At 43.9% G+C, this 19,386-nt stretch overlaps 1 protein-coding gene across 1 annotated transcript in view; it reads right to left on the bottom strand.

Moving 5' to 3' along the window:
• Positions 1-19,386, bottom strand: part of TSNARE1 (t-SNARE domain containing 1) — a gene marked incomplete at its 5' end in the record, with an annotated part of 395,143 nt that overhangs the window by 331,292 nt on the left and 44,465 nt on the right. The gene's annotated exons all lie outside the window — the stretch shown is intronic.

Genomic DNA, 19,386 nt, shown 5'->3' with positions numbered 1-19,386 from the left:
TGAATGTTTGGGGGTTTGAGGTTTGCTGGTGGTTTTTTTGTTAGCTTCATTTCCCAACTTTAAACCCCCTGAAACTATCCCAAGGTCCTCCATAGCTTCATCATCCCCAAAGAAGGAGTGACATGAGGTTGGACTGGGCTATATTACAGAGAAATGATACATCACTTAAATAAGCTTTAAGCAAGCATTTGGTTTTTGATTGGTAATAGTCACCAGAGAAACACTCATTATGTCTATGCCTTTGGCACCAGCTTTATGGCAGCAGCTTTACAGCAGATTTTTTCCATGGTTTAGCCCTATTCTGCCTCCCACCCGGCTCAGCTTTTGTAGATTTCCCAGGAGCTGCTCTACCTGAAACCCTGGTCAAGCCCAAAAGCACCGCAGGGCCTGTCCACCCGACACAGCAGCACATTCAAACAGCCACTGCTATTAGCAAGCCGCTCCTCTGAGCCAAAGCATTACAGAAACTCGAACAGGAGCTACGATTCATGTTTTCAAGTCAGCAGACTGTAACTACAACATATTCTGCATCCCTTAACCAGATTATCCTAAGCTGTTAAAACACCATGCGCCCATCCTGCATTTGCAAGAGCGGAAAGTCAGCAATGGAGCAAGGTGAAAATCATGAATATTGTACAAAACAAGAAGCCCACTTGATGCACTGCTCAGATTAGTCCTAAGGATGCATCTCCTGGTGCTTGAGGACAAGCTCCACATCCAAACAGCACAAACAGGTGATTTTCCATTGCTTCTCACACATCTCAACCACAGCAGCACTCATGTGAGACGATTCAGCCCTGTACCAGCCATAAATAAAGTCTTGGATCAGTGTGTCAGGTTGACACAAATCCGGGGCATTAAATGGTGTTTAATCCAAATGCATAGGGGTTCATTGCTAGAGATTTTCCCACTCTTCTCTTCCTGCAGTTCCTCTTAAATCAGCTGTCCCAGACACTCCTTTCCTGTGCTTTATATATGAGGCTATATAACACAAGAAATTAGCCTGGGCTTACCTGTCCCCCAGGAATTTCACTTGTTACTAACAAGATACAGCTTTCATGAAATCACAGCTTTCATGAAATCTGGGAGGCTTTTCTCGGCTTTTCAGTGTGCTGACAAGCTCCGGGTTAGTAATATGGGAGGATGGGTGGCCAGGACATGGCTTCAGCTTGGCTAAATTTCCAATTGCATGTTCTGAGAGGACTGGTCCACATAATTTGTGATTGAGGTTTTTTGGATGGGTGGTTTTTTTTTTTTTTTTTTGTGGGGGAGAGAAGGGGTTATTTACCTATTTATTTCCATTCTTTCCTTAGAATACTGAATTTGCTTCAACAGACTTTTAGCCTGGCCCAGTGACCCTGAGTCTGTATGCACTTGGGTACTTTGCTGAATGAAGCCTCTGATGAACCATGATGCAACCAAACCAAGGGCTGCAAACTCTTTCAACTCCTCAATTATAAGCACCCAGCTAGGAACAGTATTGCATTAACCCCCCCCAATACGGACTGCAGACTTCAATGTGTTCCCACACGGGGACACCCCTGCAGATTCACAGCATCCAGCAGGTACCTCTGGGGAGTCATTTAAAATGCCAAAACCACCCCAAAAGCAAAGGTGAAATATCCTAAATGTTGCAAAAGGCAGGAGAAGCACCAATTTCATTGCACGGACCATGCACGCCTGCATTCTGGAGTCCCTGCAACACCATGAGAAAGAAACACTGAGCAACACTGCGTGTCCAGAATTGGTCCACAAAGTTAAAAACTACCGAGAAATTCAGGTGCTAATTTGGGAGGCTGGGATTCCCCTGGGTGGCCATGGGGAGACCAATTTGCTCACCCTGTACCGCATTTCCCTAATGGAAAAGAGGCAAAACTCAATAGGACAATGCACGAGGATCATACTCTGAAGACATGGAAATACTTTTTAAGCCTCAGAATATTTATTTTAGCCAAATGCAAGAAGACTGTAAAATGATGAACTCCCCCTCAACGGCCTGAAATCTCAATCCATAAATATCTAACAGAGAGCGCCACGACAACCCCACACCTCAAATAAGCGCAAATTAAATGAAAAAAAAAAAGGCAGATGCAACCTTTGGCCAGAATTTCCACACAATTACTTTGAAAATGCAGTGCTCAGGGAATGGCTTAGCTGAGAAAACTGCATTGAATCTGGCTTGCAATTGCCTGCCCCTGGACTTTTATTTCACGTTACAGCATGCTGCCAGTTCTGATTTTATTTTATTTTTGTTTTAGAAAAGAAAAGAAAATAGTAACAAGAAGCTTGTTTTAACTGCTCCAATTTCAAGCTTCCACACATCAAGCAGAAATGTTGTAACTATTCATGGAGGATTCAGCAGTTCAAGCAGACAAGCAAAACAATTTAAAAACAGCAGCAGAAAGCAAAGCAAAAATGCATCTGTACTGCCAAGCTAAGTGAAGACATACTAAGACTGCAAACGAAAGTGAATGTGAAGTACATTTGTGTCTAATAAAAAATTAAACATCTTTGACTACGTAAAGGGAGTGCTAAAATATTACGATTCCCCAAGAAGGAATATGAGGTTGCCGATAGCCAGTAAATACTTTGTATGCCCCACTGCTAATAGAGTTCAGGGCCACAACTGGGGAAAGGTGACTTTTACTCGCACTGTGGGTCCTGAAAGCTGTGAAGGGTTTTTGGTGGATACACTACAGAATCCTATGTGAAAATCACTTCTCCTCCACTTCCTTAACTGGATATTTCCAAAAACATTTTTACAGTTTCCAGCTATATTCCCCCATTTGCTTTCCAGCAGAATGCCCTTGGCAGGAGACAGGACAACCCAACTTCTTCTGCTATCAGCTCAACCTTCTCCCCACCTAGCAAATACTGATGACGTGTTACATTTATTGCAATTGCTAAAGCAGCAGCAATCAACACTGACATTTCTGATATTTTCCTACTGTTTCTTAATTCTTCTGTCTTTGGCCTGAAAAGCTACAGGTGGGTGCAGCAAATGGAAAGAGTGAGCTTTTAAGTACATGCTCTACCAAAGCAAAGTGTGTTTATATGTGCTCTGGCCAACTGCAGCGGGAGACCTCAGCTGCAAATGTGAACTTAGGGAAATGTGCAGCTTGAGATAGAGCCACTGCCTTGTAACCCACCTTGCTGCACTCCTGGAAATGCATTTATTGGCTTTTCTTTTTCTTGTTGCGGGTCATGCGTTTATTTTATTTATTGCACCAAAAATCCCTTTCCTTCACAAGAAAAATAGTTGCATCCCATCATCTGATAACTGCCTGTGCGTAGTACGAGATATTCCTTGCCCGATGATGCTGACAGCGAACTGAGGAGGGACAGAGAGGGAGGAGGAAGAGTGGACATCCCTTTCACCAGACTTTGCTGCCCTCTCCCTGTTGTTAACCCTTCCCATCTTGTCATCCCAGTAAACTGCCTCAAAATGAACCTTGAAGGGAATATGTCCACCAGTAAATAAAACAGAGTGAGAGAACAAGCCATACTTTATTGTTAGCTGGCTACTCAGCTCTGTATTGCCAAGACAAACTCAGGAGCTGTTCCGGGAATAGTTTATCCCAGAAATTGCTTCCTCTAGGCAAAAATCAGTGAGACCGCACCAGGTTTAAATCCAGACATGCAACACCATCTCATACCTACCTGCTGTGCGGAGGTGGTATCCTGACCTCTGTGCTCCCCCTAGCACTTTGGACTAGCACCAAAAAGAAAAAAAAAAAAAAAAGAAACTGAATCATAGAATCATTTGGGTTGGAAAAGACCCTTAGAACCATCGAGTCCAACCATAAACCCAGCACTGCCAAGTCCAGCCCACCACTAAACCATGTCCCTAAGCACCTCATCTACACGTCTTTTAAATACCTTCAGGGATGGGGACTCAACCACTTCCCTGGGCAGCCTGTTCCAATGCTTGATAACCCTTTTGGTGAAGAAATTTTTCCTAATACCCGATCTAAAGCTCCTCTGGTGAACTTGAGGCCATTTTCTCTTGTCCTATCACTTGTTATTTAGGAGAAGAGACCAACACCCACCTTGTTACAATCTCCTTTCAGGTAGTTGTAGCGAGCAGTTGAGCACATTAAAAATCCATACAAGCCTCACACATGATTTTTGCAACCATTATTCCATGAGTGGAGACTCAGAGTGCTTTGCCTTCCATGTTTCAGTGCAGTTATAATCTCAAATTCATCACATCTCTGTCTACAGGAGACACTCGGGATGAGGACTGGCCAGTGGAGGGATGTGATGTTAGTGCTCGGAGCAAAATATAACCTGGGAGCTCGTGGTCTGCTTCCCCCATCTGGCTCAGGAGGGAGAAAATGCTGCTGATGCACATGGGCATCCCTGGGGCTCTCAGGCGCTATGACAACCAGTCATCAGCTCCAACCACCCCCGACAGCGGTTGTGGCAGGGGAAGGAGAAATCCAAGCAAGGTGGCAAGCAGAAATGTCTTTCGGTTCCTCTTCAAAACAAGCCAAATGTGAAGCCTGAGCAGGCTTACAGGGTCTTGTCTCTAGTGATGTGGATATAATTAACATCCAAAGGGAATAGCTGGAGAGCCAGGACAACATGCACGGTAAAGGTATCTACAGGACCATCCTTTTGCTTAATGTTAATGAAAACTGCCTGTGTTCCCCACATTAATCTTCTTTGCCTATTAATTATTTCACACTAATTTGAAGCTCCTAATGGCTTTTCTGCAGCCAGGTGAAGTCAATAGCCTCCTTGAACTCAATTTTGTAGCAAACCCAAAATAACCCAGAAGCTGCAGAAAAGAAGAGGCAATAATTACAGTAACTCCAATAAAAAGGGAAAAACAGGGCAAGCATTCAATCTTTCTACTTACAATACTTAACATGGCTGTAGTAAAGCAGCTCAACGCCTCAGAATTGTAATGTATTTGTCCCCGATGTACCACCGAGAGCTATGTCTGTGCTCTGTAAAAGACAGTCACAGAGTTCCTGCATCTTTGCTCATTTGAAAGCTTTAACTGAAGTTATAACATCATCTTTTGCTGAAAAAACTTCCAGCAGAAAGTTACTTGATATCCAGACTCCCCTTTTGGACCCTGAAACTCCTGTAAAGAGTAAAGTGCAGGTAGGGAGCAACTTCCTCCCTGAGATTTAAAACCATCCACCCCAAATCCTCACTTTACCTTTATTAATAATGATTAAGCATCCCCTGGATTCAAGTCCTGTGGTTTAACCCCTTCCCAACCCAGCTGAATGGACATGTCTCCCCCATCAAGCACCTTGTTCCTTCCCCAGGACGAGGGGACACATTGCAAGGCTTCAGTTCTCCCCTTGAAGAGTTTTCACAGCACTGACCTAAGTTATCCAAGCGAGTAACTCTTTATTGAAGACTATGATCCACAACGAGAGTCTCTGGCACTGGGAAATCAAACTCAAGGGAGACAAAGAGTTTGATTTCTGGCTGCTAGCCCAAGAGTAAGAGACATGCTAAATTCATGTCTTTGTTTTAGCTTTTCCACAACAATTGACCTAAAAATGAAGAGGTGGAAGAAGACAAAGGAGACAAAGAGGGAAAGAGAAAGAGTAAAGACAAAGCAGCAGCTTGTCATGGGGAAAAGAAAATGCTACAGAAAACAGACAAGCAAGAACTGGTGGATGCACAGACTCCTACACCCACCCCAGACTAGTCCTCTGGCCACCAGTACTCAGCAGCTTCCCAGGGTGCTCCTCCCTGTGGACTCTCTGGTGTCTGATCCCATGCTTCATACCAGCCCTAGGTCTCTTCCACAGTGAGAACACTGTTTTGGTCTTCAGCTGCATTTCCATTTCACATCAACCACAGGAACCTCATTTATACTCATGACCTCTGCTCTTCTGTTGAAACTGGTCAAAAAAGTTTCACCAAATACCAGCATAGAAAGGACTGGCCAAGAGCACGCTTGGACAAGGCTCCTTTCCTCAAGGGAAAGAGCTTAAAATAGAAAGGGAAATGGAAAGGAATGAAAGAAGCAGCGTCGTGTCTAATGTTGCAAAGTTGCTCCTGGCATGCAAGCTTAGGAGATTTTTATTTCCTCCTGTTGAAGTTTGAGTGAAATAAGTGATAAAGGGAAATGTAAGCAAAAATCACACTCATCAGGCAACATGCTTTTCATCAGGATCAGAAAACGTGATGCTGTTTCACGTGGCAACGCTCTGAAGCTCTTTGCTGTGGATTTGTGCAGTGGCTTGCAAAAGACCTGGGTCTCCTCGGCATGGCCACAGCACAAAGAGGGGCACCAAGGGGATTACACATTTAACTAATGGGATGAAGCTGGTGTTGGCATCAATCCTCTTCCAACCCTCATTCTCACACGGTGGGGTCAGTGTATTAAAAGACTCAGTTACCTATGGGTTAAGTCAGGGTGTCTGTTTGCATTAAGACTCCTTTTCACTTTTTTAAAATCGCCTTACTGGGTTGGCCAAGTTCTCCTGAACATACAAAATAAAATTTTCCTAGTTTTAGAAATGAAGCTCTACCTGAAGGTATCTGAGCTGGAAGAACCCATTTTGTCCCACCCATCTGAAAGGGAGATATGTTTAGTACCTGCCTCCTCCTCCTCTCCCCAAGGGAAACCTGAGAATGCGGGAGGTCTCTCACCCCACAGCCTTGCCCTGAAGAAGTACCTTACTCCCACCTTATTCTGCCATGAGATACACTAGCAGAAAAAATATAGAGCAAATGAGAGAAAAAAACCACACCTACTTTAATAGAACAGGTTTGGGTTTTTTTTCTTTGAGAGACCTACCATAGCTATAGCAAGTTGACCAAAGGAGACAGAGTGCACAATACCAAGGAGGTAAAGCACGCTGGAAGAATAATTTGAGGTTCGTCAGGATCCCATCTAGGCATACATTTTTTTCTTGCGCTCTCTGAAGTAGAGTTTCATTAACCTTTGTAAAGCCTCTGAGATTTGTGCTTTAGTTAACATGTCCCCAGAGAAGTAACTGCAATGCATGGTGTCCCCAGCACAAGTGTTCCTGGTACAGCTAGTAAGTTTTAACTGGAGCTTAGCATGGCTCCTTCTTGGAAGCTTCTAGGAAAAAAAATAAAGCTATAAATATATATACAATCCATATCTCCGAAAGAAAAGATAAATACAGAGCCTATGCCAAGGAAATCCTAAGAAGCCAAGGACAGAGGCTATTCAGACAAAAGGTTCCCATATAGGTGAGGTCTCGGGCAGTGGGACCAAAACTTTGCAGCTTGGCAAGTGACCGTGCACTGGTGGCACAGGAGGCATCACAAGGGACAACCCAGGCATGAAGAAGCAGCCCTTATAGAAATCAGGAGAAGGAAAAGGGTGGGCATTAACTTGTAGTGAAAGTCAACCTCAGAAATTAAAGAAGATACAGAATTAAGACACTATCTCCTTTACAACCGAGCTGAGGAAAGGGGCTGCACACAATCTGTGCACTGCCATTTTGAATCAGCCAAGAGAGTAGTTTTTTCCTAAGCCCCTTGGATGGAGCATTATACCCTGGGGTGCTTTGCCATATTCCCATCCTCCTTGCCCCTACCATGAGGGAAACCATGCCTTGCAACTCTAAACACAGCACCAAGTCCTCAGCCACAAAAATGCATATCCGTGTACCCGCAAGAAGCAGTTCACAGAGAAAAGGAAACATGAGTTATTTTTTTATAGTGCAATCAAGATTCAATCAGGTTTGCTTTGCATTATTTCTATTTAAGACATCTAGTTGAGATGTTTTTATTCTCTTTTGTTTCCCTCTTTAGCACATATGCTAATAAGCAACTGCTGAAGAAGAGAGCAGCAAGACACTCTATGTGCACAGCCAGTGCTGGTATCTTCTCAGCCTTGGAGCTCGCCCTGCACATCCAGGAGAGCAGACAGCACCAGCGTATCAGCTCATGTATACAGAGCCTGGCCAAGGAGATTTGCAGCCGTGTCAACAACTCATTGTTTGGCTTTGCCAAACTACTTTGGATCCACGTCCCAGAGGGTACCTCTCCACCAATCTCATAGCAGTAGTCAACAAAAACAGCCCCCCAAGCCCACCCACACAGTATTAAGGCAAGCAAGAGAGACAGCCAAGTAGTCCACTAAGAGAAGTTGTCTCTAGAGCCAACCCTGAGACGCACACATTCATTCTGACCCCACTGAGCAATGACTCTTCACCGAGTGGAGAGGTGTCCTCCTTGGTGAACACCACGTCATTCCATGCAGCCGATGTAAGCAATAGCAGCCCTGCCCAAATTTGCTCCAGCTCTGAAGGTAGACTTCACAACTGAACGGCAAAGCTATGACTAAAAGCCTGGAGAGATTGCACAGACAATCTTGACAAGGAGCAGAGACATCCCAGACAGCATCAGAAACAGCATTAGAGAAAGGTGCTGGCATAAAGTGTCACCCAGAAGATGGGATACACCACACAGTACAACAAAAGAGGTGAGATGAAGCAGAGATGCTGGATAGAGGCTGCTTCCAGCTCACGGTGCGAGGGCCCAACGAAGCTCAACAGAAAAAGTCCCAATCGATCGACAAACTTCAATACGTAATTACCCTAACAGTTTATTTTAATATATTATTAACAGGTTCCCTGCTTTTGAAAGGACACTAGAACTATATCAGAACATTTCCAGCAGCATATTACAGTCTGTGGTTTTCAGTCTTTTATTCTCAAGCTTGTTAAAGATGCTAGAAAGTGAATGGAGGCTTGCAGTGCAAAACCTGATATTCTCTACATCTGTATTAAACCATATTGCTGCTAGAAAAATCTGTTCTCATCCTATACTCCTTATTAGGCAGCAGTGAAAAAACTAAAAATAAAAACCAGCCAACTAAACAAAAGACCCCACACTGCCTTCTAATTTCTACAACAAGAAAAACAGCAGCTCTTGGTGATTTAGTAGAAGGAAATGTCAAAGACTCACAAGACCATTAGAATAAAAAGCCCATCACTTCATCATGGTAACATGATGGCTAAGAGTGATTTGAAGGTCAGGGGAGCTTGGCAGCCCATGGGAAATGAGTTGGCGGGATTCTCAGTCTTGTTTCACCCTCTCAAATATCTACAAAATTAATGAAATCATTCAGAGAATGATGGCGACTCTTGCCACAGATATCCCCATTTGTAGAGGTGCTCTTGTCCAGATCAGAGAATTAGGGAGAATGTTGATTTTTCATGATGGTTAACTGCAAAATAGAATTAAAATTTTAAGTAAAATTTTAAGAAGGATAAGTGCAGAGCGGAACTGTGCAATGGATTAAGAAGCTGCTAATTCTGGCAGAGTGTGGAATTTTGGCTTTGGTTGGACAGTTTTACAATTAAGAGTTTTTCTCCATTTTTAAGCAAAGGGGAGGCAAACTTTAAAAGGTTTTGCATAATTCTGATGTATTACCAAGACGCAGTTAAGGAGCTTTTAAATAAAACAAAGCACTTTTTGATTCATTTATTTTGCTGGTAGTGGATTAGGAGAGAGTTAAAAAGACAATTCATTTTTGATTGCAATAAATCAATGTACTGGAAAATACCAATTCATTTGCAAACTTTCCCTATCAAATCCCATTGCTTCCTGCTTTCCAAGACGGAAAGGCTCAACATGTTCCCTTCCTCATGCTCCAAAGCAGTAGCAGAAGCAAGCGTTAAGGCGATGCCTGCCTGTATTTTTCAAAGGGTACCCAAGTCATTTAAAAAAAGGCAATTTAAGATGTTCGACTGTTTTGTTTGGTTTGTTTTTTTAATGATGATGTGGTGTGAGTAGATAAACAAAACCTGAGTGAAAGCAGTGTTTTGTTTGCACCGCTATATTCCTCCGATAGTCTGCAGTCCTGTGCTAATGCAAACACAGACACCAGCACCAACTGTATGTGAAAATGCAAAGGAATTGATTGAAAAACAAAGTGGAAAGGATTAATCTTACACTCACTGCCTGAGCGGTTGGAAATGTAACGTGAAAACAGCCAACAAAAAAGATGAAAAATCCAAATATTTTTGAAACGTCGTTATTTAAAGATTTATTGGTGATGTAAGTTACAAAATACTATTTTTATTTTTAAACTAGCTTTTAATCAGTCTCTCTTCTGGTCTTATTAATGCACTCAGCACTAATTGCCTTAGAAAATATCTTTTAAAAGATCCAGGCTATTAATGACAAAATGTAGATGATTTTTTTTTTTTTTTCTGATTAAGTCCATGTGATGAAAGGAAGTGGTATCAGAAAAATCAGCCATACGAATGAAAGACAGAAACTTTTAAAAATATTACCTTACCACAGCTTTCCAGTTGAAAACATCCAGGTAAATGGGTGGTTTTTTCACTCCTTGTAAATTATAGATTCTATAAACAAAATCCTGAAATGTGAAGTTTTTACATTTACCAAAAAGACCTCCAAAGCATATTGGATAAAAGGTTAGTAATAAAAATGAAGAAGAATGTGTGATCCCAGCAGGTAACATGTATAATTCATGAGATTATCCTTACTACCAACGTACCAGAGAGGTTCCAGGGTTGGGATGAGCCACTAATCTAACAGGAACAATGACAGCGATGAGACTCAGTGCATCAATCGTGGTGACGCTCAGATGGAGATGAAGAGCAAGGTGGGAGAAGGGAGCGCTCTCCTTGCTGCTCTGGCCACTGGCGCCCAATGAAGTCAATTGGTCTCTCCCCAGCCCCTTGGCATGTGTGAGTCCATAGAGAAGAAGAGTTGGAGGAGGACAGGACAGCATGTGCATGAGAGCTCTGCAGGAAAAGATGGTGTTGCAAGACGCAATGCTGGACCCCAGTGGAGCTGCAAGCTTACTTCAGGGTCAACCATGCTTATTCCAGCACAAGGCTGAAGAGGCTCTAGTGTAGAAAACGCCTTTTTTTTCCCATCTCCTTCCTCTTCATCACTTCCTTTGTTGCTCAGGACTAAAATTTCAGACCATCTCAAGGATACAGAGGACAAATTGAACCTGCAGTATGTAAATACAACATTCTTGGAGAGCCCTTGCAGCGTCATTGAGATCTGCATGAAGAGTTTTTACACACCAGAAGCCCCAGAGAGAGAAGGTGAGATCTGGGATGACAGGATAGCAGAAATTACTGAAACAGAGACAAAGTAGGTGCAATGGGAAACAGCGACCGAGCAATGCGACAGCTGGCACCTATCTGTGGGAAAAAAAGAGTGTTTTGCAGATGGACAGTAGTGCAAGTGCTGGAGCAGATTTCCAAGTTCAGAACAAAAGTACCAACTGATGCACCCTCCTCTTCTGGAGACCTTCAATTATCCAGCAAAAAAGGAGCAAGACAACTTATTTGATGTCCTAAAGGGAAATGAAAAAGTGCAATACATCCTTTGCCATTTATTGGTAGTCTTGATATGGTCAAATAAGAAAACTATACTAATAATTTATGCATCTTCCCAACATTTACTGAATGAAGGAAGGAAAATTACTTTTATTTACCTAAGATTAACCATAATAGAAACCATCTGGCCCAAGGAACTAGCTCTTTTGGAAGAAATCGTAAAACCCATGCAGGGTTTTATAATCCATATGTACAAAACGCCATAGGCCATTCAGAAAGGAAGATGAAATACCATCTGCCGTAACTTCTGGAAGTCTCCTAGGTTTGTTTCTGTGGGACATCATATACAGATCTGGTCCTCCGCAGCTTATGGGATCTGCAAGTCATCAGCAGAGGTTGTAGCAATGGCCATAAAACGTCCTGTTTCTTGTTACACAGCTACTGCTGCAGTTATTCACTAGAAAGGAAAGACTAGTACAAAAGGCACAGGCTCAGCTGTCTCTCCCTGGAATCAACGTGGACCAGATTTTGAGTTCTTTGACCCTGAGCAAGTTACTGGCAAGCCCTCGTATTGTTCATCGCTACTGCGATGGTCAATGTGGGCAAACATTACAGAATTAGTCTTTTATTTTTCATATACAGAGGCGCACACACACTCAGCAACAGTCCTTCTTCATCCACTGAGACAGAAGTAGAGGGGAACATCATCTTATGGCTATTTGTTGATTATAAAAAAACGCTTTGCTTTTTCAAAGACAACTTCAGGCATAATCTCATGGACCTGTTAACCTACAAGGCAACCTCTAACCCATGCAGAACAACGCAGCCCATGATAGTGCTAAAAAATAAAATAAAAATAAGAGATGAGTTCCTTAGAAGTTTACATAAAGCTACAGAAGAAATGTAGTTGTTTCACCTGGAATGTGATTTGGGCAATGAACTTTATACCCATGCTTGCACAAAAAAAAAAAAAAAAAAAAGATTGCATGGGTGTTAAAATTTATTAGAGATTATTGTATTGCCCTCTGCACCTTTGTAAAAGCAAGAATATCCTTTCCCTATGGGTAAAACAGCGGCTTGTGTAATGCACTGGGTCTCAGCCCTAACGTGCAGGACTGATCCATCCTCAGGCCCATTTGTGCATTCAGTTGCAAGACAAAAACTGGCCTTTTGCTGCTTAATTCAGCAGAACTTCACTCTCTCATTCTCAGCATGACTCATTAAATATCTGCAGACCAGATTTTGCTCTTCATCTTAATCAAGAAGACTCTATTATGCACTTGAACATAGACTTTCTCCCTTTCTTCCAAAATAAAACTGAGACATAGGTTGAAGTGTTTGCCTAAAAAAAAAAAAAAAGTCCACGGCACTGCAATACTGATGAGTATGAGAAAGTGGAAGTGACAGGAAACTGATGAAGAAAAGGCTGAATTAAATTTTTTAGACAACTGCTTTATGAGCTAAAGCATTCTGGTTTAGGTCAACATATACAAATGACAAACTCAGTAAGCTGGTTTCAGCTGAAAGTTTTTTTCCTTCCTCCCTTTACCATAGTTGAAGCAGCCCATTGCAAGCTTTTCAGAAGGAAATGTTTTCACACTTTGAACCAAAATACTGTGTATTCTCAAAATCTGCCCGCATTTAAACCCCCAAAAGAACAAGAAAACTAGCAAAAAAGATTTTTTTTCCACAAATATTTCTGTCGGTGCAACTTTTCTTTCCGTTTTTCCATTTTCAGATAAATTCTAAACATATTTATCAGCCATAAGGAGGAAGAACTTAAAAAGTAAATAGAAATCAATTATTTACATCACCCCACTGAGTACCAGTACCACTGCTCATGCAGAGAAAAATGCACATACAAGACACAGCAAAGTGGTGAAAAACAAAACACATCTGAAAGGTTTTGGCTCCAAGGGCAAAACTCCTGGCGATGCGCAACCTCCACAGGAGCTAACCCTTCCATACCTTTGGAGAATCTCAAGGAATCCCGCAGGGGACATTCATTTTAGGGCTGTAGCAGTCATTCTGTTAGTAACCCAGGAAATACCATTTTGAACTCTTCCATGTCCCTCTTCCTCTTGTAGCCTCTCTTCACACATCCTTGCAAAGTTCTGCAATCATTTTCTGACACTCTTTCCATATGTTGCTACAGCTGAGGTCAAAGAAACCCCTCCCTACACACACTCCCTATCAAACACTATAAAAGGGTTAACACCCTGATTGTCTGCACACATACAACCGTTGCCGTTATTAATGGGAAATCTGACCATGTTAGCAGTGGGTTGCCAGCAATGGCTCTCTGGATTTTCATTGACGTCAGGACCACAATAATAAAATCTAATGTTCTTGCAGAAGAAATAGAACTGCTGCCAAATCCCTGCTCCCCCACATTCCCTCATGCTGCTGTTGCATCAACCAGCATTAAATGGTTGGGCACAGGCAGCTGGAGCCTGTGTCTAGCATGTCTGGGACAGGGGGTTTATCCATCCACGAGCCAAGAGCGGCCAGAGCGGCCACTCAATGAGGACCAATCTTGGGGTGTCTACCTGGGGACACTGGACTGCCTTCTCTTCCTTTCATCTCCTTCTGCCTCCTCCTCCTTTCCTTCACTCCCTTGGCCTCTTACTGAACGCTATTTCCACCCACCGCTTCTAAAGTCAGTAGCAGCCACTGCCATGCAGATCTCACGAAGCAACTCAGGGAGACTGAGATGTGCCACAGCCCTCATTGGGCAAAATCCCCTCCTTGCTGCTCCTCAGGAAGAGTAGGTTGAAACTGAAGGGTCCCCAAAACGCCCTCTGTCTCTGTTGCCAGGATGGTACATCCCCGATGCCCATGTTCAGCTGCAGCAAACTTCAGCCCATCCTTGCATTTGTTGTCTGAACATGGTCCTGAGCAATCTGGTCCTGCTTGAGCAGGGAGGTTGGACTAGATGACCTCCAGAGGTCCCTTCCAACCTCAACCATTCTGTGGTTCTTCAACATGCCATTCACCTTCTTCCTTGAAAGAAACAGTAATGAAGACCCAAGGATCAGAAGCGCTATAGTCTTCTTTCATAAACATATCTTCACTCCCTTCCAGCCCCTTGTGCTGTGCAGAGGCGACAGGCACTGTGCAGCAGAAACTCTGCAGGAGTTGGACTACATTGCTGCCCAAATGGGTAAAATGGTGCTGCTCAGGGGCAACCAGAGATCCTTAGGTGCTGAAAAGTTGCCTCCCATGGACTTGTCATCATCTTGCAGCAACTAAGTGTTACCCTTGCACCAGCCTCACTGGGTGACCACAAGACAGATCATGTAGTGGGTGGTGGTGCACATGGATCCACTGGGAAAGGAGATACTTTGCAGACCGACTTCTCTGCTGTATTGGATTGGTCAGTATTGGACGAATGTTGGATGAATGAAATCCAGGACAAGACCACACTGAGCATGCAAAATGCCACAGTAGCCAATTCATCCTGAAAACAGAAAATATCTCCTGTTGGATACAAAGAAAAGAAGTCTTGAAGGTCTTGAAGGCTTGTCTAGAAGGTAGGGATCAGCTCCTAAGCATCCGCTCAGTTCCAATGAGTTCACTGTCTGGTTGGAAAGTTCATCATCTGGTAACTTCCCTCAAAACAGGTGGAAATCAGAGTTTGGCAGTCTCACTCACTCACGCTCCTATCCCACTCCCTGCACTAATTCCTCACTTGAGATGGTTTAACATCCCCCTGAGATCTGAGGAGAAGGTCAATCAGCACTTCTCTTCCAGTTCATTGTAACGAGCAGCCCAAGCAGTTAACATCAGTTAGTTAAAGTGAATTGATTTTATCTGAAATTCCTGCTGCCGCCTTCATGCATGCACACACATCGTTGCAGCTTCTATAATTAGTGCACACCAAGAGAGAAGCAATTTGTAAGGAGAATGACATCTCTAAAATGCTTCTTTCTCACAAAGGTGTTGTGTGCATGTCTGGGGGGAAAAGCTTGCATATTGAGGAGGAAAGCCTCTGTAATGATGCCACTAGGCATTAACTAGAAACCTAATTGGTTTTGTCTTGGTGTCTAACAGTCCCAAGCATAAACAGAGAAGATAAAACACATATGCACACACAGGTGAACACATGCACACACCCCTCGGCCACCTGTGCTTAATCAAAGAGAAGACATGTATAAAATAACCAAAATATTAGCTAACATGCTAAGCATAGCGTCACTAGACACTATGGATCTGTTTACAGTGCAAAGGCATGAGACCTACACGATCAAGGCCGGGGTAAATTTATCTAGGTTGAGATTTGCTAACAGCACAGTGCATAGTGCTCTGATCCATGCTGGTATCGATGTTGCTCCAGACCAAGAGCATTTTGGTTTACCAAATCCCAAACCTTTTCTGTTCCGAAGCATTTAAACGAGGCAAGATGTGCTTGCTGGGGAGCTGCATCCACCAAAATGCTCCCACCCACAGCCAACCCAAGGCTGCTTGCTTGCTGGGTTTGGTGCAGCTAAAACACGTGTGCATGACCCTGACTGGGGTCTCATTTGAGTCGTGAGGGGGTTTCTTTTGTGTCCCCTTTTATCCCTGCAGATCCATGCCAGGCACCCAAATGAACATGAAGCAGACCTGCTCCAGTCTCTGGGCCTCCACAGCTGAGATTTGGGGTTATTTTTGCAAGCAGGAAGAGCACAAGAGCTCAGCAGATCGTGGGCCATGCTCTGTGCAAGCTGAGGGCAAGAGCAGGGTGATGGTCCCAGTCCTGGTTCTGGCCCTGCACAGGTAACCTGCAACGTCTGAAGCTCTCTCCCCACTCCAGTGAATCCTGTCTCCTGTTTCTATGGAGGATGGAGGGGGAAAATCCCTCTGATCCTGCCTGCAAGAGTGGGTGGAGTATAAGCTTTGGGTCCTAGTTCCCCTGGCTGAAAATGGGATGGAGCACCTCCCCACCCATCCTGCCGGTAAATCCAGACAACGTCCTGATGCAAGGAGCTGAATATACATCGAATAATACTGCACTAAGTACTTAGCATACAGGTGATCCAAAAAGACTGATAAAATAATCTCATGATCCCTTCTAGCTTTAAAACCCATGATTGCAAGAGCTGCAAGACATGCCAGAAAAAAATACAATGCTGCTTACCATTAATGCCAAGACTAGACATATTTTCACGCAGGATCATGGCTAAATAACAGAATTTCAAAACTTCCAGTAAACTTTTGCACCTATAAACTGGCTGAGTAGGTGGAAAACAACACTTTAAAAAGGAGCATTTTCCAGCAGGAATGCGTCATTGAAAGCATGCTCTGTCTAAATGAGCTGGGATTATGTCTGGGGACTTCCATGCCATTGTCTTAAAACATATTAAAAAAAAAAAATCAAACTTCACAGACAAGTAAAGTTAAAATTCTCATGCCTCCATTAAAAAGTTGGAGGCATACATTTCTCAAACAGGTTTTGGTTTGTTTTAAAAACAAAGTGTATCCATGCACTGGCATCTGAATACCTTGCCCTCGTACATTTTTTTAAGCTTGTTAATTCAATCAGAGCTCTATTACAGTCTCTCTGTCCTCACACAGGAATTGGCTGCTTAATGCTTAAGCTCAATGGCCATAAGCAAGATTCATCTGACTGCTACAGGGTAGTATTTTGCACACACTAATTAAAGCACAGATAGCTAGCGTTGCGCTATAAGCCAAGGCATGAGGAAAGGCACAATCCTATTTCTTTTTGAACACTGAGCTCCCGTCATGCCATTACTAATGATACTGTGCACAGCGATGGTGAAATTCTTTTAAAGTTTTGTATACTCCCCCACTACACAGCTACGTGAGGAATCACCAAAAAACCCTCTTTCCACAGGAAAGAGGTTCATAGACCCAGTGTACACCAGCAGCCCATAGCATCACACGAGTGCGGGACCAGATTACCCTGGTAGTCTTCAAATTGAGCCCTTGGGACATGGCATCTGTATTGAAGATGCTCCAGAAGACCCCAAGGGATGCTCCTGCCCTGGCACATGATTACCCATCACAGCATTGATTTTTACAGCTACAAGAAAACTCCCATTTTCTTGCACTGATGCTAAAGCCTAGGACATGGACGGGAGGTGGGGTGGGATGTGGAGGGCACACTATTCCCAAAACAGCCTCCGCCTCTATTCTAAACAGTGAAAAACTCAAACAGCAGCTACAGCAAAAATCACTTGCAGTTGAAATGATTATATGCTCGTGAGGCACTGCCTGGAAAACAGCTTAATTAAAAAAAAAAAAGCAATACCAAATAAGAAATATGTTTGCTGCATGCATGAAGAAGCCACATTCCCACCTTCCTTGGGTGCATTTTGGTAGTGCTCGAAAACAACTCCCAGCAGCTGGTGAGCTCCAAGACACACAATGAGACAGAAGAGCTCTCTAACCCCTGGCTGGCATCTGAACTTAGGTCAGATGTTACCTATGTCAAGGCTGGGCAACCTCATGTGCAGGGATGTGGTACAGCCCAGGTTCCAGCACACAAACATCTGTATTGAATGTTGGTCTTTTTAGAGAAAACCCATAAGGATCCCTGAAAAAGCGTGTAGAGATTTCCTGTCCCTTGCCTAGCTATCATCCGATTGGACCTCCTCTTCACCCATCTCATGAAGGGCATTTTTCTTGAAGAAACCAGCCCACCTCGGATAGGGGATGGGAGACACAACTGAGCTGTGGAGAGCAGCACCATGCATGCACAAGGCAAATGGCACTAGAACAGGTTGCCCAGGGAAGTTGTGGATGCCCCATCCCTTGAGGTGTTCAAGGCCAGGTTGGATGGGGCTTTGAGCAACCTGGTCTAGTGGAAGGTGTCCCTGCCCATGGCAGGGGGGTTGGAACCAGATGATCTTTAAGGTCCCTTCCAACCCAAACCGTTCTATGATTCTATGAAATCTCCCTGAGTCGGGATGTCCACAACATGGAGGTGGGCAGAAACATGGTAAAGGGTCTGCAAGTCCTCCAAGCAAACATGCCTTCAGCTTGGTACGCGCAGCCTTCCCCCTATCACGGGGGATCAAGAGCTGCCCCCATCCCTCCACCCAGCCAGAGCTGGCAGCGCCGCACTGAGCAGCATTCAATTAGGAAAGCAGCCTGCAAGCCGAAAGAGAGCTGAAACACTGAGGGAGGAAGAAGCCAGCTCAAATAAATGGATAATTGCCATTTAATTCCCGTGTATTAGATTTGGCAATAATTACGGTTAAGTCAATAAAGCAACTTTGACTCAAGCTGGATTTCACGACGGGACAGACCAATCAATCTGTCTGAGAGGCAGGCTCCCAGCCCTGCCAGGGAGACCTCAGGGTGGGGGTAGAGGAAAGGCCACCGCCCGTCTGCCACGTGTTGAGGGAAATGGTCCTTTATGTGCCAAAATGAGCATTAAGTAAAGATCCCATTCATGCTTTTCCTAGATTAGGCAGCCTCGTTCATGGACAAACGCAGCCCCTTCTTCCTACAGCTCAATTATGCTCTGCAGCAACCACCGGCCACCTGGCTGGAAAGATGATGCTGTGCCAAGTGTGTCTGCCCATCACGTCCATGTGAACACAACTTAGGAGGAAGCCCGTGTAGGAGATTTGCTGTCAGGCAATCGGCTCAACAAAGTGAGCTAATTAAAGCTGCAGCAGAGAGCTGAAAACTTCCCCGTGACAACTGTCTCACAGCTTGTCACTCCAACCTGGCTGCCCATCGGCAGGAGGAGCTGCTCTGGCAAGGACGCCCGTGCAACCTGCCACCGACAGTGGGCAATGGCAAAGGGTGAAGGAACCACCATTGCAGATGTTTGTAGTCCAATTCAATAATAATAAACATATTTCCTGTCCCCCGACACCAATAGATATAAAATAATTCCTCTGGTTTACAGGTGCAGCTCCCTTTCCTTGAGACATGTGAAGCCCTTGCTTTTTTGGCAAGCTACAGTCTCCTTCGGGACGGACAGTCTCCTCCTACTACAACACAGAGCGGCTCATAAGAGTAGATGGAAATGAGGTGAAACCACAGAAGTTTGAGCTCAGCAGAATACATACCAAGATGGCAATGCAACCAAAACAGAAATGTGCATTATTTTAAATTATACTGTATTCTATACAATAGAATTATA

The sequence above is a fragment of the Platalea leucorodia genome, assembly GCF_965183815.1.
Source record: "Platalea leucorodia genome assembly, chromosome: 1".
NCBI classification, from domain to species: domain Eukaryota; kingdom Metazoa; phylum Chordata; class Aves; order Pelecaniformes; family Threskiornithidae; genus Platalea; species Platalea leucorodia.
Note: the sequence above shows the minus strand (reverse complement) of the source record. Positions and strands in the feature narration are given on the sequence as shown.